This window comes from Pteronotus mesoamericanus, unplaced genomic scaffold, assembly GCF_021234165.1.
Source record: "Pteronotus mesoamericanus isolate MK-2021 breed Mesoamerican mustached bat unplaced genomic scaffold, CSHL_Meso_final contig_214, whole genome shotgun sequence".
NCBI classification, from domain to species: Eukaryota; Metazoa; Chordata; class Mammalia; order Chiroptera; family Mormoopidae; genus Pteronotus; species Pteronotus mesoamericanus.
Genome location: NW_026555089.1, coordinates 6,970,632 through 6,992,970, shown reverse-complemented (window position 1 = coordinate 6,992,970; position 22,339 = coordinate 6,970,632). Strand labels below are relative to the sequence as shown.

General features: G+C 42.9%; 1 pseudogene; it reads right to left on the bottom strand.

Moving 5' to 3' along the window:
• Positions 1 to 2,905: 2,905 nt before the first annotated feature.
• LOC129068485 (RNA transcription, translation and transport factor protein-like) overlaps positions 2,906 to 22,339 on the bottom strand; it is a 37,116-nt pseudogene continuing 17,682 nt past the window's right edge.

The following is a 22,339-nucleotide window of genomic DNA, read 5'->3' as shown; positions in this document are numbered from 1 at the left end:
ATTCTGTTTCTCTTCTGGTTGTTTTGAGTCTGCTTTTGTTTTTGTTTTTGTTTTTGTTTTTATTTGTTAGATTCAGTTGTTGATAGTTTTGAGTTTGTTGTCATTTTAATGTTCACCGTTTTCATCTTCCTCTTATTCATTAATAAGCCCCTTGAACATTCCCTGTAATAATGACTTGATGATGATGACCTCCTTTAGCTTTACCTTGCCTGGGAAGCACTTTATCTGCCTTTCCATTCTAAACATATACTTTCCTGGATAGAGTTATCTTGTATGTAGGTGTTTAGTTTTTGTGACTTTGGCTACTTCTTTCTAGCCCCTTCTTGCCTGCTAGGTTACTTTGGAGAAGTCAGCTGACAGTCTTATGCAAACTCCTTTGTAGGTAACTCTGTTTTTCTCCTGCTGCTTGTAGGATTCACTCTTTGTCTTTAACCCTGGGCATTTTCATTATGATGTGTCTTGGTGTGGTCCTCTTTATATCCACCTTCACTGGAACTCTCTGTGTTTCCTGGCCTTGCATGTCTATTTCCTTCACCAACATAGGGAACTTTTCTTTCATTATCCTTTCAGATGGGTTTTCAGCTTCTGGCTCTATCTCCTCTCCTTCTGGCACCCCTGTGATGTACATTTTGGAATGCTTAAAGTTCTCCCAGAGGATGCTTATATTGCCCTCATTTTATTTTTGTTTTTTTGGGTTATTTTTTCTTCCTGTTGGTCTGATTGGTTGTTTTCTTTTCCGTATGTTCCAAGTCACTGATTGGATTTTTGGCTTCATCCACTCTACCTCTGTTTCCCTGTAAATTGTTCTTTATTTCAAATACTGTGTCCTTCATTTCTGACTGGGTCTCTTTAATGCTGCAGAGGTCCTCACTCAGTTCCTTGAGTATCCTTAGGATCAGTGTTTTAAACTCTGCATCTGATAGATTGTTAATCTCCATTTCATTTAGCACTTTTTCTGGTGTCTTCATCTGCTCTTCATTTGGGCCATGTTTCTTTGTCTCCTCATTTGGCAGTCTTCCTGTGTTTGGTTCTATGTATCAGGTAGAGCTGTGTTGGCTCCATGTCTACGTAGTGTGGCCTAATGCAGTGGGTGTCCAGCAGGGTCCATTGGCACAACCTCCCCTGTCACCTAAGCTGGTATTCCAGGTGCAGCTCTTGGGTGGGCTGAGTCACCATCCTCTTGTAGTTGAATCTTGTTTGCTCTTGGCAGATCAATGGGAGGGATTCACTAAGGCCAGTCAGCTGCAAGGATTGGGTATGACCACTTGTGAGCGAACTCCACCCTCCTTGAAGGATCAGCTGTGCAGGGCCAGGGTGCCAGTGTTCCAAAGTGGTCTGTAGCTGTCTGTCCACAGACATTTGTTGTCTGTCCACGTCTGACTTTGTGGTGAATCTCTGGGTTCCACCTTCAGTCAACTATTTGATCTCTGCACACTCGCATTACTCACCACCCCTCAGTGACTACTTCCTCCTGCAAATTCCCTAAAGCCCCAGAAACATGCATCCAGCTGCCTCCAGGCATCTGCATGCACACAGTTCACACTTACTGCAGAAAGAAGGTGTCAGATGAAGAGGGTCAGAGCCTGGCCTGCTCCTCACCCATGAGCCCCACCCAGGCTGATGGGGTCCCCCTCCAATAAGGCAGCTGGGAAAATTGGACGCATCCTATGCTCTGGGATTAGTTTCCAGTGGCTGCATGAACACACCACCACACCCTTAGTGACTTCACATAGGGTATTTTCTCTTCATTTGGAGGACAAAAGTCTAAAATCTGTAATGCTCTGCCCCAATGACAGCCTCAAGGAGGCCACACTGGCTCTGGAAAGTCAAGGTGAAACTCTATTCCTGGCTGCTTTTACCTTGAAGGCTGATGGCAGCCCTCGTCTTCTACCCACATCACTCCAGTCCTTGCCCCATGAAGTGACATTGTTGGCTCCTTTACTATGTTTGCAAATTTCCCTCACGTACAAAATGTGGGCTGGCATTTGAGGGCACCAGGAAATTCAGAAATATCTTCTTAACTCGAAGTCTGCACCGCATCCCATCCGTAGAGCCCTTCGTGTGGTGGAGGGTAAACCACAGACCCTGAGGTGAGGGTGTGGATGGGGGCAGGGGTGGGGTCTTTATGAGACTACCTCAGCTCACCTGCTTCCTGACACCTGAGAGTCCAGTAAGTCCTGCCTGCTCCATGGCCGAGCATCCCGTGGACATCGTGCCCTTTCCATCTGCATGGACATTGTCACAGTCCAGTTCTCCTCCTTCCCCACTGTGTGTAGATCCCCTAAACAGTGTTCTGGGGTCAGAGATGCCCTTTCTGCCATATGCCCTGCCTATTGCCCCCAGCTTGACCCTCCTAAAGAAAGTGGTGTCTGACCTTCCTTCTACAACTTTGAAATACTTTGAATTACCCGGGACAAGCGCTATCCTCTGCTCCTCAAATGTCTTCTTGCAGCTACCATCTTACGCTCTGTGACAAGGTCAGTCTTCCAAACCCGAAGTGTTGGTTTGTCATCAGCTTGCTTAAAACAAACGTTCAATGGCTCTCCATGCCAATGACATGAAACTTATGTCTCCTTCAGAAATTAGTGTGTTTAGACCTATATGGACATCTAATTTTACTTTTTCTCCAAACAAACACTTCTTTTTGCACTCCCACCTTTAATTCTTTTATTTTTGCAGATGCTAATAGGACATTTTGAGGACATAAATATGCATAGAGACAAAAAGACAAGAAAGAACATTCCCAACCACTATTGAAGAAAAAGCAAGGATAGTAAATCTCTAAAGCATACTTAATTTTCTGGGATACTTTCCTTTAAAGTGTGATGTTTGATTCCCAACACATATGAGGGCATACATGGTTCCCAATTGTGCTGGGAAGGTGAGAGCTGGGGTGTTAAAATGTTCATCCTCCAGCTTTCCCCAGGCTGTGGCCTGTCTTTGGATGGGCAAAAATTGCCTGAACAGCTACTATGAATTCACCACTTTCCTGGCCATCTCTCTGAGCTCGTCTACATGCAGTGGCTACAGAATTTGAGCAGATTCATTGAGAATTGCATCCCCTGTGTCAAACCAATGCTCTGCTTGTCCAAAGCAACAGGCGACCAACCCCTCTCTGGTTTGGTTTGCTTTAACAACTGACATCTGAGTGAGGTGCCCTGGATCAATCTCCATGTTGCCTTCAGCAGTGCCAGGTGATCCTGATGATGCAGAATCTGAGAAAGGCCTGGCAAGATCGTTATGCCTAGCTTCAAATCAGGGATATCTATGTCCAAACTGATCAGTGTTTCTGTGTTTTTAGCTGCACTTTTGGCGTTTTTGTTATGAGATACTAAGTCCTTGTGTTTTTCAACATTATCTCCATATTCAAGTCTACCAGCTCATCCAAGTCACTGCTGTGGTTGTTGCTTAAATTACCTATGATTTCAATCTTGTAATATCTGATTTCCTGGTCTGCTTGCCAAACAATAAACATGCTATATTCATTTTCATCATTGAGCTTGAAGCTGGCAGGGTTGTGGTAGCTGAGGTCTGTAGCTTGCCTCAGAACTGGGCCTAGCTTCTCGCTCTGGTCTCCTGGGTTTCAGCTGAGAGAGGAAAGACAAGGATGAGAGAGCTAAGCAACATCTTCATCAACACATCCTCCTTTAACACTGTTCCAAGTTCTCTGGATCAGATGGAACTTTCTTTTGTGCATCTTCAGATGATCAAATTACAATGACCTGTTCTTGTCCCATGGTTAATAAACATTTAAAGTAATACAAAGTGCTCTGGAAAAATTAAAAATATGATAGGTGGAAAAAAGTCATAATGATTTGAAAGACAAAGCAAAATAGTGCAGCTAAAGTATATATGAGTATGTATGATGGGGAACTCAAATGTTGAAAAAGTTTTCATTTTAGGTGATAGATAATAAGCTTAGGAAACACTGTGTGTAAAAAGCTGTTGTTTCAGGAACTGAAGGTGCGGCCCGCCTTGGCTCCAGGAGACCACAAGCAGTTGCGCCTTTGTGCCTCTGAGGACGGCAAGCCCTGAGGCTGGAATCTGAGCCGTCCTGTTCCAGGGTGAGATCCCACTGCCCAGGACACAGATAAAGACCCCCACCCTGGGCACAGGTCAAAGAAGGTGGCAGTTTTTTTCTGATTAACATTTTCCTGAACACCAAACTACTTATCTGCACTCTTCTTCTTTTTATAAAAGGGTCTTTTAAAAAATGGAATTGAAAACAGCCTGTTAGGGTACAAACCCACCATCTTCTCAGACTGCCAGCCATCTGAGCCAAGCACCCAGGAACATTCAATCCCTGTCTCTGTTCATTGGGTCTGGTCGGTGACAGGCAGCACAAAGGCCGGCTCCTCTGGTCTCATTTGTATAAGAGAACAGGAATATGAGAAGAAAGAAAAGCATGTCCCACTGAAATATTCTGAAATGAGAGAGACTGTGGTGGAAAGAAAGTCAACAAATAAATGTATTATGAAAATTTCCCCACAGTGAAGAAAATGAAATGGAGTAGCTCACTCATTCCCACATCAAGACACATTTTTTGTGACTTTTGGGAACACCAGCCTAAAGAAAAGTGATTGTTTCAAAAAAAGAAAAGTTGCTTAATAGCAATGGGGGTTCTTCTGCATGCTGCCACTCTCTAGGTAAGAAATTAGAGGCAGAGGTTTGGTGAAAACAGGAAGAGGTAATTCATTCAAAAGCTACATAATTTTGAAAGAATGATCAGCTTCCACCTCAGGGCCTATTCTCTCTAGAAAACCCAGAGAATAGTCCTGCCACCCTCTGCCAGATGGAGACAAGGTGCATTCCGAGTCCCTTCTCCATTGAAAAAGCTATCCTCTGGGAAACAGCAGGTGGCCACTGCACAATCATTGAGGACACTGGCTCCTTTTCCTTCACTGTTGGGCCTCATACTCCTCCCTTGTGCCTGTTTTTAGTCAGCATCCCACATGATGTGCACTCAAATGTTCCTCTACTCACTGCCCAGTGGCCCAGCGCCTGGGCCCTATCCCTCTGGCTGTGGGCTCACTGATGCATCATCAGTGCAGCCAGTGGAGCAGAGCTGTACATCACTGGTCTCTGGGGCCACTGCCGCTTCCTGTGCTGGGGACAGGGGTAGGAGATGTCCCCTGGCCATGTGACTACCAGTGCCCTCTGGTCCATAAGCATGCTGGCTTCATGACCCAACAAGCAAGGGGGAGAAAAGCTGAGTGTTTCTCCCTACCCTCTGTTTTCAATCTCCTGGCCCAAAATTATGTGCATTCCAGAAGGGTTCTGCCTTTTCAGCCAATCCCATCCTCTTCCCAAGCTGGACTGGCAGATCATCTGCTGCCCATGCCACCATGTTCTGGAAAGGAGTGGGAGGACATTCCCTCTGTCCATCCCCATGGCCAGCCTGTGTGGACTCCAGGTAGGGCCTCCTTCTCATGGAGTCTCAGCCTGTGGGGAGGGAAACCTGTCACAAGCTACAGTAGGTGCACCCCTCCCTCAGGAAGCCCCTCCTTGCCCCACATTCTAGCCAGGTCTGTCACAGATCTCTCTATATCACAAGAACTAAGTCACATGCCATGGTGGACAATAAAGATTGAATCAACGCAGGACTGAAAAACACAAAGTAATACTGAAAATTCAGAGGATTTGTCCTATAATTCTGTACAACTAGAATTCTTAGACAGTCAGCTGGTATTTATGCATGAAGATGAATGTGTTTCACAATTGCAAATATTCCAAAGTTTTAGCTCCACTGATCTTTTCTTCAGAAGGCAGGAGATAATATGTTCTACAAAAAGGCCTAGATGAAGAACAATGAGGCATGCACTCTGGTAACACAGGACAGAACGTAGATGTTTATAAATGAATCCACAGAGAGGAGTAACAAATATTCCCACATGTCAGTGCCCAGCAACACAGTGGAAGAGGCTGCAGGAGAGGCTGGCACGACGGTTGTGGACCAGATTGGAGAAGGGCTTAGTGCTTCTCATTGGAAGTTCTTTTTCAATATTTCCTTTTTGGAACAATCCTCCTATAACATTATCTTTAAAATAAAAATGCTGAAAATTTCAAGGAGTCATAAGACAGAAATGACAATGAAGGACAGGATTGAAATTTGCAGAGATCATATTTGGCACAAAATAGGTTAAGATGCTGAAAATCATCTTAGTTCAACTTGGATTCTATGCTGAACCTAACTTGAAGTAGTTTGCTAAAATGATGAATGACTTTTCTTCCTCTCTTTTTCCTTCTCTTCCGCCTCCTTCTTCTTCCCTGGAATTATAGTGATGAGGAATATGGGAGGAAAACAATACCATTTAACTTGCTAATTAACTTGCTTATTCGCTCATTTGTCTATCTGTACTGTGTGTTGGGTGCTGTGCTGGGCACTGGAAATACAGGAGTGGACAGGACGGATCCCGTGACGACTCTCATGGGAGTTGCAATCCAGGAGGTTGAGCAGGAAGGAGGTGACAGTGGTGTTAAACAAGCCAGAGGACCTGGCACCTCTCTCCCCCATGGTAATAGTTGCTTATGAAGAGAATGAAACAGGTTGAGGTGATGTGGAGGGAGGTTGGGATGATAGGCAGTTTGGTGGATTAGTTTCCTACAGCTGCCATAACAAACTACTACAGGCTGGGGAGCTGAGGACAACATAAACTAAATTCCTCCTGGTTTTGGAGGCTAGAAGTGCAAAATCAAGGTATTGACAAGGCTGTTAGCACTGGCCAGCACTGTGGCTTTACTCACTGTCCACCACCTGTGAGGTCCCTCGCACTTGGCACCTCTTTCCACAAGGACCCCAATGATTTCTCTGTCACTGGGAGCCTCCACCATGGCTTTAGTGCCATTGGAGTAGAAGAGTCTCTTTGGATTGGATGCCATGAGCATCGTAGGTTGTTTAGCAGCACACCTGGTCTCAACCACTTGATGCCAGTAGCACACCACCCACACTGTGGGGACACCAAGGTACCTCTGGAAATGAGCAAATGTCCACAGGGGTGGGTGCAAGGAGGGAAAAGGTCCACCCCAGTAGAGAATGTCAGTTCTAGCAATGGGGAAACGTATTGTTAGGTCTCCCATATTCCCCATGTTAATGTCCCTAAATGCCAGAGGTGTCTACTCTGCAGGCCCACGGTTAGCAAGAAAATGTGGGCATGAGCTGGAGGGAAATTAGTAATTGAAGAGAGAAGATTTGGTGTAAAATCTAAGGAATGCTGTGAATTGTCAGGTGTGTGTGCGGATTAAATATTTCACCATACATGTAGTAGAAAATTCAAGTTGTGTAAGGTTCAAGGTTTTAGTGACTGTGCCAGGGAAAATAACTGGATGTGACACTTGATCTTGACTCACTTTCCAAATCCGGCTCCTTGTCCCAAGTCATTAGTTGGAACCAGGTTAGATTGGATCAAGCGAATGTTTACTTCTTGGGAACATGAATGCTGACGTGGCCCAGTCCCTGGATATTAGGGCCCCAAATTCTTCCTCTCCTCACCTGGCCCTACCTGTGGTGGCTGACTCCACAGCTCTCTGCAGGAGCATGAAGATCATAGTGTTAGCTCCTGGATGTCTGTCTTGTGCTTAGGGTTAGAGTTGGGTGGGAATCTTGCTTCATTAGAGTTTCCTTTTTAAGTGAGGATTTCTTTCTAAATACACCCAATAATAAAACATTTTATGTAATCAGAAAATATTTTGTAGAATCTCAAAATCTGTCCCGAAAAGCAGTTATACAAATACTAATTAAATGTCTACTGTCTCACCTTTGTCACACAAAGACCAGAAGAGCATGTGTCATGCCCCCTAAGAGCTTCACATGGAGGGGAGAGCCATGGAGTCAGGTATTGGTCAGAAGGAGAAAGGTGCACACAGAGAGCCATGGAAAGGTGATGCCCAGAGAGTTAAGGCCATGATCCAGACAAGACATGGGCTGTCTTTGATGTGGCATCAAGAATATGTAAGGAATTTTAATCTAATGGGACTCACGGAAGGAGAGCACAGGATAAGACTTCAGGTGGAGCAAAGGCCTGAAGCAGAAAATTGTGGGGCCTGCCCAGAAATCTACCTTGAGTCCGCAAGGCAGTTGTGTGAGTCAAGGCTACAAGCATCCACCTGAATCATAAAATGAAGGCCCATAAGGTCAGACGAAGGTGGTCAATAGTTTCAGAGCTGTCCCTGATGCCAGAACACCTGGTTCTTTGGTGTCTCTGCCACCCACTAGCTATGTGCCCTTGGTCATGTTGCTGGCCTCCCTGTCTCAATAGGTACAGCTGGGGAGAAACGAGATGCCCACCTCATGAACTGGAAGCCACACATCTCCAGTTGCTCAGGAGAGTCCTTCTTTGAGCTGCTGTCCTGGCATTGCATTCATCCTGTGACTTCTTCCAGCTTCTGAAGTGCCCTCAGTTTGGCCAGTAAATTTCTTCATCACTCTGCCCAATGGGTTGTTGTCATGAAGATTAAAAGCAGTGGTCACAGTGCCCTGCATTTAGTAACTGCTGTGTAATTGTTTGCCATTGATATTTTACTAAATCTGAAAATAAGTAACACTGGTAGAAACTAGATATTGAGAAGATTCACAGGCCAACAGCATGTAGAATCTGATCAAAAGTGAATTTATGTGTAAATTACACCTCAATAAAATTCTTTCAAGGAGTCAGGCAAATATCAAGCAAAAATGAATCAAAATAGAGGTCTAATTTTCACCTTTGTCTTTTTCCTCCTCACTGAATATGAGTGTCTCTTGATCTCTTAGATAATGTCAAGCAACAGTGAGTTTCAGGGGTCTCTTGTGGTCCGAGGAGTCCTTCAAGGGTGATCAGAACAGCTTCCTCAATGTTATAAATTAACCACTGGCAGCTGACATACAGGCAGCACCTACTCTGTGCCCAGCCCTGTTTGGAGACCTTACCCGCTGGAACTCCCTCCAGCCTCACAGCCACCCTAGAACTATTCCCACTGAACGAAGAGACCCACTGAGACCACTCCACAGCAGACTGGGCCCAAGACATGGGATGTGCCTCATGTGGTAAAGGCCAGGATACTATAATCAGTAAACATCTTGTTGCCATCAAGATGCCTCCAAAGCCAGGGCCAGTCCTGAAGTTTCTGGCCTTGGAAAGCACTACCCCTCCCAACTTCTAGACATTGGCACAATCAGGAGGTAGAAGAGGGTCACGTTCAGAGGCCATCCTGGAGGGTCATGGCAGCCTGGATGTAGGGGCAGAACCAGCTTTACAGAATGAGTGAAAAAGAAAAGTATAAAGTCTCTTGTGTACCAGTACTGTGGGGCCAATTTCTAGGATTGATTTACAATGAACAAAAAATCAGACCACATCTAATCATCAGAACTCCTACATGGTCTTGGTGCTGATGCATGAATCATTGAGGAAAAATAGTTTTCACTGAATGTTTTTATTTTGATTCAGCATGGCAAGGCCTCAGATGACCTAAATATTAGTGTAAGTACATATCAGATCTTGTTTGAGCCTGAGGACGTCTGGTATAATTCTCAGTTACCACACATTTGTCTGTCACCAATGACTCATGTTATCCAGGGTGTAATCTGAGTAGTTATCCTCTACAGCCTGGTTTTTCATAGCAGGTTATCAGTAACTTCCATCCCAACATGGAATCCAAAGGCTACTTCACTCCTCCAGTTTCTGTATTTAATTTGGAACCTGAATCAAAGTACCTTTGGAAGGAGAAAACATCACACCAGCATTCCCAAAATCAAACCACTTGGCTTCTTCTATTTGTGTTTAAGAATGTTTGCTTTTAAATTCATCTTTCGTAAATGGAGTTACAGTCCTTTGACCCACCTTGATTGTCATTTTGGGCTATGGAGATGGTGTAGAGTTGAAGAAACACACTTTATTGTACTTGACATGAGGTTGCTTTTGAGGACAGAAGATGTTCAGGGTATGGTGTCCCAGCAGACAACAGGGCAAGTCCATACCCTCTAGGGTACCAGCAGAGCCCTCACTGAGACCTGTGCAAGGAGACCGGCTCCCATTTCATTACAAAAGTCTTCCCCTTACCTCTGATATGAAGATTGCCAACAATGGTCAATAGGGAGAATTACCATATGTAAGAACACACCGTTTTTCCATTTCTACCTTCTTCCTAAATCAATATTGTTTTTGGCAGCTTAGGATCAGCTGAATGGTGGGAAGAAATGAGTCTCAGATAACCCAGGCAAAGAATAATGCATCCACAGGTAAACTAATCATTGCTTCATCTCTCAGGCTCTCGCATCCACTTCTGTTTTCTTTACTCTAGACCAACTTTTTTTCTCTTGTTCCTTAATATCACCCCTGTTTAGGCTAATGTGGTGTTTCTATCCTAGGAGGTTCTCCTGTTCTCAGTTTGCCAAGTGCCACCTGCATTCAGGGCCCATGTACTTGCTGTTCCCTCTGCCTAGACAACTCTTCTAAGACTGTTCTCTGGGTTTTGCTATTCCCTTAGGTAGATGAAATGGCCTGGTCCAATGGTCTGGAGATCCCTGCCCCATACTGCCCTAGTGGTTGTTTTGTTGTTCCTGATGCAATCACTTTCCCTTCATCTCCTATTCGATTGCAGTCTGGTGGTTACTTCCAGTCAGAGGTAAGCTGCACCAATGCAAGGCCCTCTCAACTGGTTCCTACCACTAAATCTGTGATATGTAGCACTGGGCCCATCCTAAGATCTTCATGGTTGTTAGGAGCAGTATGGATAAATGAATGGGTGGATGGAGGGTTGGATAGGTGTGTCAACTAATGGAAAAATGAAACCTCCAGAGGGAATCAAGATGGCGGAGGAGTAAGTGGAAGTCACACTGACCTCCTCCTGAACCAATCTGGAATTACAACGATATTGTGGAGAAATCACCTGGAACAAATAACTGAACAATAGTGAGAGAGGAGCCTTACACCTTCAGACAGACAGAAGAATCAGCTTTAGCACAGCCTAACTTGTAAGGAGTGCCATAGAGTCTCAAGATGGTGGGCAGGGCACCCACAGGTGGCAGCACCAGAAGTACATTGAAATGGCTAGTTGGATCCTCTGAGAAGAGTGAGGTCTAAAGGATATGTGGGGATCTCCATCCTACAGCACCAGAGCCAAAAAAAAAAAATACACAGATAACAGGCAGCTGCAAAAAGCAGCAGGGCTGCTGGTTGCTCTCATCCAGAGATGGGCAGCTGGAGATGCAAAGAGCCTTTTAATGGCCAAGACATAGATTTTTATTTGCAGCCACTTACCCTGGTCTCTGGCAAAGGCAAAGTCAGAGGGGGCTAGAGAAGCCTGAGGAGAAACTGGGAAAGGAGGCTTTGGGAAGAGAATGGAGGAAATAGCTGGCAGGATACCGGTGCTGAGTCATCACCCCTATGTCAGCAGCCATCTTGCTCAGGTAGACCACTCCCCTGAGCAGCAACAGCATGAGAAGACACAATAGCCCCTTCCCCAGAAGGGACTTGGCCTTGGCCTGGTAGTGCTAAAGCCTGGCTGCTGAGTACAGAGTGGCAGCCACAGATAGTAGATCCCTGGCTAAAGGGGGCATAGAGTGGTCTAGAGACACTTGAGGAGAGACTGAAGACAGAGGCTTTGGGGAGAGAACAGAAAGAGTAGCTTGCAAGATTCCTGTGCTGACTCCTCCCTTATACAGCAGCAACCATCTGGTTCTGGTTCAGGTAGATCATGCCCCTGAGCAGTGGCAGCGTGAGAGGACCCAATAACCCTGCCCTCTGCCCCATCCTGTGATGTCTCAGCAGACCTTCTGAGTGCACAGTGATTAGATTAACAACTGAAGGAGACAGCTATAAACAGTAGATTACTGGAAGTCTTGAACACTGCCTAAGGTCAGACAGGGTCAACATCTGACATCATCAGAGGCAGATCTAGAAAGAAAAAATAGCGGTCTCCTACCATAGAAGTTCAAACCACAAAGCCAGGAAATCGAGGCAGATCAATTTAAAGCAGAAGCAAAAAAAAGAGCCTCACAAATAAGGGGAAGACAAAGAAATACCCCCCCACACACACACTCAAAGGGAAAAGAGGAATCCCCACAAAGAGAACGGAAAGAAATAGAGGCAAGTAAACTGTCAGATACTGAGTTCCAAACAACAGTTCTATGGAAGCTGAATGAGCTCAGTGAGCTCAGAGAGAATTATCAAAAACTACATGGAAACTATGAAGAATTTACTGCAAACTATATCAGCATGAAAAAAAGACATAGAAACCATCAATGAGAGACAAGAGGAAATGAAGAATACAATTTCTGAATTGAAGAACACAGTAGAAGGAATCAAAAGCAGGCTAGATGAAGCTGAGGACCAAATCAGCCAGCTGGAGGACAAGGTAGAAAAAAGCTCCCAGAAAGAGCAAGAAAATGAAAAAAGACTCAAAAAGAATGAAGACGCATTTAGGGAAATTCAGGACAACCTGAAACGTAATAATATCCGTATAATAGGGATACCAGAAGAGAATGAGGAAGGGATAGAGAACCTCTTTGAAAAAGTAATGATGGAAAACTTCCCTAATTGGAGGAAAGAAAAAGTCACACAAGTCCAGGAAACACAGAGGGTCCCATTCAAGAGGAACCCAATGAGGCCCACTCCAGGACACATCATCATTAAAATGGCAAATATCAAAACAAACAGAGAATCCTAAAGCAAGCAAGGGAGAAACAGGTAGTAACGTATAAGGGAGCCCCAATATGGCTAGCAGCTGACTTCTCAACAGAAACACTGTAAGCCAGAAGGGACTGGCAAGAATGTTCCAAGTAATGAAAAGCAAAAGCCTGCAACCAAGACTGCTTTACCCAGCAAGGCTCTCAATTAAAATGGAAGGTGAAATAAGGAGTTTCCCAGACAAAAGAAGGCTAAAAGAATACACCTCCACCAAACCAGCACTGCAAAATATGCTAAAGGGACTGCTTTAAATGAAGAAAAAGTTTCTATGAGTACCCAGTTCCTTTCACAGTTGCCAATACTTGATATTACCAATATTTTTAATACTCATTAATCTAATTGTGACAATGATGTTATTTTAATTGTTCCTTTATTATTTGTTGAAACTAAACCTGTTTTTATATATTTCTTGCCTATTTCTATCATTAAAAAAGCTTTAAGTGACTTCTTGGTATTCTTTATCTATTTATTGATTAAAGGTTTGTAGAACTTTTTTCCCTAAAAAAAAAGAAACCTATCAACCATATTTTAGATGTGTTGCAAATACTTTTCTATTCTATCTCTTGTCCTTTAACTTTTTTTATATGTATATTACTATATAGTCAAATGTTTAATATAATCATATTGTTAATATTTACTTTATAGCTTTGGGGTTTGAATATTTTACTTCAGGGTAAGAAAAATATTATTTTGTATTTTCTCCTAAAACTCCTTAGATTTTACATATTGATTTTTAACTCACCTGAATATTTCTTGTATAATGTGTAAAATAGGGTTCTATATTTGTTTTATTTCAAGTAATAGCAGACCATGCACCTTTTTGTTGTTGTTGAATAAGCCTAATTTTCCCCATTGATTTAAAGTATCAACTTAATTATATATTATATTGTTAGGTAGATATGTACATTTGTCTCTAGAATGCTCATTATATTTAATTGATCTGATTGATTATTTCTGTGCTGGTGTCATGTTAGTTTAATTGCTGAGACTTCATAATGATTTAAATTTTTAAAAATATTTTATAATTAACTTTGACATTTAAAATAATAAATAAAATCAGTCTGCATTTAAGAATGAAAAAAAGAGAGATGGAACTCCTACCTTTTGCAACAACATAGATGGAACTGGAGAATATTAAGCTAAATGAAATAAACCAGTTGGTGAAAGACAAATACCATATGATCTCACCTATAAGTGGACTCTATTCAACAAAATAAACTAATGAACAAAATAAACTACAGGCATGGAAACATGGAGCAGACTGAAAGTGACCGGGGGAGGAGGGGAAGAGGACAATTGTGGAAAGGGTAAGGGATTAGACAAAGAACATGTATGAATGACCCATGGACTTGGACAACAGAGTGGGAATTGACTGCAGTAGCAGGGGGTGGGGGTGGGATGGGTGGAGAGAGATAAAGGGGGAAAAATTGAGACAACTGTAATAGAATAAACATGATTTATAATTTAAAAAATAAATCTCGCACAAAAAAAAAGGAAGCCATGAATATTGCAAACCTATATGCACCCAACATAGGAGCACTCAAGTACATAAGAAAAATCTTGGAGAGCTTCAAGAAAGATATAGACAACAACACACGGATAGTAGCGGATTTTAACATCCCACTGTCAACAATGGATAGATCTTCTAAACTAAGTATCAACAAAAATATTGTGGAACTGGGGAGAGAAGATGGCAGAGGAGTGAATAGGAGTCACGCTGACCTCCTCCCAAAACCAAACTGGAATTGCAACTAAATAATGGAGTAATCACCTGGAAAGCAGTGGAGCGATAGTGGGAGAGGAGCCTTGGTGCCACGGACAGTGGATTCTACTCTCACACATCCCAAAGGGTGAGAATTGCGGTGGAGGCTCGAGAGGGTGGGCTGGGTGCCCACAGGCACTGGCACCAGAGGGACATTGAAACGGCCAGTTAGCTCCCCCTGAGAAGAATGGGGTCTGAATCATAAACAGGAACCCCTAAAATACAGCAGCTAAAGCCAAGAAAATACAGACAAAACGCAACCCCAAAAAGCTTAGGGGCTCTCTCTGCCAGAGACAGGTGGCTGGGGATGCAAAAAGACATTTAAAGGGCAAACACAAAAGTTGCAGCGGCAGCCACCCTCCTTGATCGCTGGGTAGAGGCAGCAGCAGGGTGGGCTGGTGCCTGGGAAAAGAATGGTGAGGAAAACTTTGTGAAGAGAACTGACACCATGGCCGGTGGAGCCCGGGTGATAACACACTTCCCACTCTGCAGCTACCATCTCGCTCAGGCATAAGGGAATCAATTAACCTGCCTTTTGTGCGCTCCGCACACAGCTTGTATGCATGTGAGCTGCGGGGCTGAGTGCAGACTGGCTGGGAGAGCCTTGAGGAGAGACTGGAAATGGAGGCATTGGGGAAAGAAAGGGAGGAGGAACTGGGGAGTCCGGACTCCCTCCCCGTTCGGTAGTCTCCATTGTGGGCTGGAAAGGGGCGACCCCAAAGAGGCAGAAGCAAGGTGCACATGAACCAGACTGCCTGCGATTGAAACGCAGTCCGCACAGGGGGTGGGTCCTTGGCCGAAGGGGTCACAGAACTGCCCAGAGGCCCCTGAGGGGAGACTAGAAACAGAGGCATTGGGGAAAGAACGGGAGGAGGAACCGGGGAGTCCCGACTCCTTCTCCTTGCTGTAGTCTCCATTGCACAGGAAGAGGCCACACCCCCAAAGAGCAAAAAGCCAAAAAGCACACATAGACACCCCCAAAACACCCAGAGCAGGTGCGCACACTTGTGCCGAGTGACCGGCGAGGGTTGGTGAGCGTGTGTGTGACCCACGCGGGCTGGAAAACGCTTGCACCGGCTGGCAAAGCCTCACACAGACTGCCACCCATACGGCCTGCGAGGGAGTGCACAGAGCAGCAAGGGCAGGCGTAAATTGACCTACCTGCCGCGATTGCGGAGCGGCCCACAAAATTAGTAGAGCTGCCCAGAGTCCCTGGAGGAGAGACCAGAAACAGGATTAACCAGAGAGTCCTAGAGCTGATTTCCTCCCATTTCCATAGCCCCCATTTGGCGAGGGCGAGCAAAGCACCCAAAGAGCCAAAAGCGGGGAAAATACATAATAGAAGACCCTAAACTCACCAGTGGCGCAAAGCTCGCATGCCAAGGGGGCCAGATGAGTACGTGAGGTCGCCAATAAGCCCCCTGGTCTGGGGCAAGCACATGCGAGCCCAGGCAGGTGGGGGACCCTGCCGCGCTGGGAATGCGCTCAAGGAGCCCGCGTGAGAGCTCAGAGAGATCCCAAAAAATAGCCCAGCCCTGACCGAAGGGGTCACAGAGCTGCTCCAAGCAGGAGTCAGACACAGGTATTAGACTCCTGAAAGGCTCAAACAAACAACCCAAGGCCCTATCGGGTCAACAACTGACATCATCAGAGGCAAGCCCAGAAAGAAAAGTAAAGGACAAAAATACTTAACAGACTCTCACAAAAATGGGAAGAAAAAGAAGTTCCCCCCAAATGAGTGGAAAAGGGGACTCCCCACAGAGAGAGCTCAATGAAATAGAGGCAAGGGAACTATCAGATATGGAATTCAAAACAATGGTTCTAAGGAAGCTCAATGAGCTCAGCCAGCTCAAAGATAACTATTAGAAACTGCAGAGAAACTATCAGGATCTTATAGTAAACTATGTCAGCCTGGAAAAGGACAGAGAAACTATCAAGAAGACACAAGAGGATATAAAGAATACCATTTCTGAATTGAAGAACACAGTAGAAGGAATCCAAAGCAGACTGGATGAAGCCGAGGATCGAATCAGTGAGATGGAGGACAAGGTAGAAAAAAGCTCCCAGAAAGAACAAGAAATGAAAAAATGGCTCAAAAAGAATGAAGAGGCATTTAGGGAAATGCAGGACAACCTGAAACACAATAATATCCATATAATAAGGATACCAGAAGGAGAAGAAGAGGAGCAAGGAATAGAGAACCTCCTCGAAAAAGTAATGATGGAAAATTTCCCTAATTTGAGGAGAGAAAGGCTCTCATGGATCCAGGAGGCACAGAGGACCCCACTCAAGAGGGACTCAAGGAGGTCCACTCCAAGACACATCATCATTAAAATGGCAAATGTCAAAGACAAAGAGAGAATCCTCAAGGCAGCAAGGGAGAAGGAGAAAGTAACACACAAGGGAGCCCTGATACACTTAGGGGCTGACTTCTCAACAGAAACACTACAAGCCAGAAGGGAATGGCACCAAATATTCCAAGCCATGAAAAGCAAGGGCCTACAGCCAAGGCTGCTCTACCCAGCTAGGCTCTCCATTAAAATAGAAGGAGAAATACGGAGTTTCCCAGACAAAAAAAGGCTAAAAGAATACATCTCTACCAAACCAGCACTCCATGATATGCTAAGGGGACTGGTTTAAGCAGATGAAGGAAAAGAATGAGAGGAACACAGGTACAAAGAGAAAAGATAAGTAAGTTTCTATCAGTAATATCTCTCAATGTGAATGGACTAAATGCCCCAATCAAAAGACACACGGTAGCTGAATGGATAATAAAACATGACCCACACATATGCTGCCTACAAGAGACCCACCTCAGAGCAAGAGACCTACACAGATTGAAAGTAAAGGGATGGAAAATAACATTCCAAGAAAATGGGCATGAGAAAAAGGCTGGCGTTGCCATACTTGTATCAGACAAAGTAGATTTCAAAACAAAGGCCATAAAGAGAGACCCAGAGGGGCACTTTATCATACTTAAAGGAAGAATCTATCAAGAAGACATCAACATTGTAAACTTATATGCTCCCAATATAGGAGCCCCCAAGTTTATAAGGAAATTGTTGGATGACTTCAAAAAAGATATAGACAGCAACACACTGATAGTAGGGGATTTCAACACCCCACTGTCAAAAATGGACAGATCTTCCAAACAAAACATTAATAAACATATCGTGGTGCTGAATGACCCACTGAATCAAAGAGACTTAACTGACATATATAGAACCTTACATCCCAAAGAAGAAAAATACACATTCTTTCCAAAAGCTCATGGAAGTTTTCCAAAGATAGACCACATGATAGGACACAAAGCAAGCCTCAGCAAATTCAGGAAAATTGAAATAATACCAAACTTTTTCTCAGACCACAAGGCCTTGAAACTCAAAATCAACCTCAAAGAGAAACTTCAAAAACTTGCAAACTCATGGAGACTGAACAGTACACTATTAAACAATGAATGGGTCAATAATGAGATAAGAGAAGAAATCAAAAAATTTCTGGAAACAAATGAGAAGGAACAGACAACGGTCCAAAATCTATGGGACACAGCAAAGGCAGTCCTGAGAGGGAAGTTCATAGCAATACAGGCTTACCTAAAAAAGATAGAAATATTTCAAAAAAAAGACCGAACACTACAACTTCAAGAACTGGAAAAACAACAACAAATAAATCCCAGAGCAAGTAGAAGGAAGGAAATAGTCAAGATTAGAGCAGAACTGAATGACATAGAGACAAAAAGAACAATTCAGAGGATCAACCAATCCAGAAGCTGGTTCTTTGAAAAGATAAATAAAATTGACAATCCTTTAAGCAGACTCATCAAGAAAAAAAAAGGAGAGGACCCAAATTAATAATATCAGAAATGAAAGAGGAGAAATAACAACTGATACCACAGAAATAGAAATGATCATCAGTAATATTATGAACAATTATATGCCAAGAAATTTGAAAATCTTGATGAAATGGACAAATTTTTAGAAAAGTATAATCTTCCAACACTGAAGGAGGAAGAAACAGAAAGCTTGAACAGACCCATAACAGCTGGGGAAATTGAAGCAGTAATCAAGAAACTCCCAGCACACAAAAGCCCAGGGCCAGACGGTTTCCCAGGAGAATTTTACAAAACATTTAAGGAAGAGCTAACCCCTGTCCTTCTCAGACTATTCCAAAAAATCCAAGAGGAGGGAAGAATGCCAGACTCCTTCTATGAGGCCAGCATCACCCTGATCCCAAAACCAGATAAAGACCCTACAAAGAAAGAAAACTACAGGCCAATTTCACTGATGAACATAGATGCTAAAATCCTCAACAAAATATTGGTAAACCACATCCAGCAACACATTAAAAAGATTATACACCACGATCAAGTGGGATTCATCCCAGGGATGCAGGGATGGTTCAATATACGCAAATCAGTAAATGTGATACATCACATAAATAAAAGAAAAGACAAAAATCACATGATCATCTCTATAGATGCAGAAAAAGCATTTGATAAGGTACAGCACCCATTTATGATCAAAACACTCAGCAAAATGGGAATAAATGGGGCATTCCTCAAAGTAATAAATGCCATATATGAAAAACCTATAGGTAATATCATACTCAACGGGCAAAAACTGAAAGCTTTTCCACTAAGATCGGGAACACGACAAGGATGTCCACTCTCACCACTTCTTTTCAACATCATATTGGAAGTCCTAGCCACAGCGGTCAGACAAGAGAAAGAGATAAAAGGCATCCAAATAGGAAAGGAGGAAGTAAAACTATCATTGTTTGCAGATTACATGATAGTGTACATAGAGAACCTTGTAGACTCTACAACAAAACTCCTCAAACTAATAAGTGAATTTGGCAAAACAGCAGGATACAAAGTCAACATTCAGAAATCAAAGGCATTTTTGTACACCAGCAATGCAATAGAAGAAGAAGAAATCAGAAAAAATATACCATTCGATATAGCAAGAAAAATAATAAAGTACCTAGGCATAAATTTAACCAAAGACACAAAAGATCTGTATGCAGAAAACTATACAACATTGAAAAAAGAAATTAAGAAAGACACAAATAAATGGAAGCATATACCGTGCTCATGGATTGGAAGAATTAATATCCTCAAAATGTCCATACTACCTAAAGCAATTAATAGATTCAACGCAATCCCTATTAAGATACCAATGACGTATTTCACAGAAATAGAACAGACATTTCAAAAATTTATATGGAACCATAAACGGCCCCGAATAGCCTCAGCAATTTTGAGAAAGAAACACAAAGTAGGAGGCATCACAATACCGGACATCAAACTCTACTACAAAGCCACCATAGTCAAAACAATCTGGTACTGGCACAAGAACAGACCCATAGACCAGTGGAACAGAATAGAAAGCCCAGAAATAAGCCCAGGTCTCTATGGACATCTAATATTTGACAAAGGGGGCAGAAGCATAAAATGGAGCAATAACAGCCTCTTCAACAAATGGTGTTGGGAGAGCTGGATGGCTACATGCAAAACATTGAAATTGGATCATCAGCTAACACCATATACAAAAATAAACTCAAGATGGATCAAAGACTTAAATATAAGTCGCAACACCATCAAAGTCCTAGAGGAGAACATTGGCAGGAAACTCTCAGATATCCCACACAGCAATTTTTTTCACTGATATGTCTCCTAAAGCAAGGGACATAAAGGAAAGAATAAACAAGTGGGACCTCATCAAGATAAGAAGCTTCTGCACTGCGAAAGAGAACATCAGCAAAATGAAAAGGGAGCAAGCCATATGGGAAAATATATTCGCTAATGATACATCAGATAGAGGTTTGATCTCCAAGATATATAAAGAACTCACTCGACTCCACTCCAAGAAGACAAACGATCCAATCAAAAAATGGGCAAAGGTCCTGGGCAGATGCTTTTCTAAGGAGGAGATACAGAGGGCCCAGAAGCATTTGAAAGGATGCTCGGCATCACTAGCCATCAGAGAAATGCAGATCAAAACCACCATGAGGTACCACCTACACCGGTCAGAATGGCCATCATAAACAGATCAACAAACAACAGGTGCTGGCGAGGCTGTGGAGAAAAGGGAACCCTAGTACACTGTTGGTGGGAATGCAGACTGGTGCAGCCACTATGGAAAGTAGTGTGGAATTTCCTCAGAAAGCTGAAAATGGAACTGCCTTTTGATCCAGGGATTCCCCTGCTGGGACTATACCCTGAGAACACCAAAATGCCAATACAAAAGAACCTATGCACCCCAATGTTCATAGCAGCACAATTTACAATAGCCAAGTGTTGGAAGCAACCTAAATGCCCATCAGTAAATGATTGGGTCAAAAAATTATGGTACATATACACAATGGAATACTACGCAGCAGAAAGAAAAAAAGAACTACTAAGCTTTGCGACAGCATGGATGGAACTGGAGAGCATCATGCTAAGCGAAATAAGCCAGGGAGTGAAAGACAAATACCATATGATCTCACCTATAAGCGGAACCTAACCAACAATGCAAAGATGCAAGGAAAATATGACCAGCAACACCGAAAGGAAAAGAAATCAACAGAGACAAGAGGGAAGGGGGGGCAGGGAAAGGGAAGGGAAGGGGAAAGTCAAGGAACATATAGCAAGGACTCATGGACAAAACCAAAGGGGAAGAGCTGAGGGAGGGAAGGAGGGAGGGGGCAAGGGAAAGAGGTAGGGGGGAGGCAGAAACAAATGTATTTAAAAAGTAAATAAATTTAATAAAAAGAAAAGAAAAAAGAAAAAAACAAAAAAAGAAAGAGGAAAGAAAGAAAGAAAGAAAGAAAGAAAGAAAGAAAGAAAGAAAGAAAGAAAGAAAGAAAGAAAGAAAGAAAGAAAGAAAGAAAAAGAGGGAAGACTCCCAAACTCTTTTTATGAGGCCAGCATCATCCTAATCCCAAAACAACATAAAGACTTGACAAAGAAAGAAAAATACATGCCAATATCGCTGATGAACAAAGACGCTAAAATCCTCAACAAAATATTGGCAAAGCGCATCCAGCAATACATTAAAAAGATCATCTTCCATGATCAAGTGAGATTTATCCGAGGGATGCAAGGATGGTTCAATATTTGCAAATCAATAAATGTATGCATCACAGAAACAAAAGGAAAGACAAAAATCAGATGAACCTAAACATAATATCAACAGACACATAAAGCATTTGATAAGGTACAACACTCGTTTATAATAAAAACACTCAACAAAGTGGGAGTAAAGGGGGCATACCTCAATATAATCAAAGCCATATGTGAAAAACCTACAGCCAACAGCACACTCAATGGTCAAAAACTATAAGCTTTCCCACTAAGATCGGGAACAAGACAAGGATGTCCCATTTCACCACTTCTGTTCAGCATAGTACTGGAAGTCCTAGCCACAGTATTAGACAAGAAAAAGAAAAATAAAAGCATCCAAATTTGAAAGGAGAAAGTAAATCTGTCTTTGCTTCCAGATACATCATAGTGTACATAGAAAACCCTATAGACTCCACCAGAAAACTGCGTGACATAATAGGTGAATTCGGCAAAATAGTGGGATACACAGTCAATATTCAGAAATCAAAGGCATTTTTGTACACCAGCAATGAAATAGAAGAAGAAGAAATCAAGAAAAAATGCTATTTGATATAGCAACAAGAAAAATAAAGTACCTAGGAATAAATTTAACCAAGGAGGTAGAAGACCTGTACACAGAAAACTATACAACACTGAAGAAAGAAATTAAGGAAGACACAAATAAATGGAAGCATATACAGTGTTCATGGATTGGAAGAATTAATATCATCAAAATGTCCATACTACCCAAAGCAATTTATAGATTCAATGCAACCCCTATTAAAATACCAATGATGTATTTCACAGATATAGAACAAACATTTCAAAAATTTA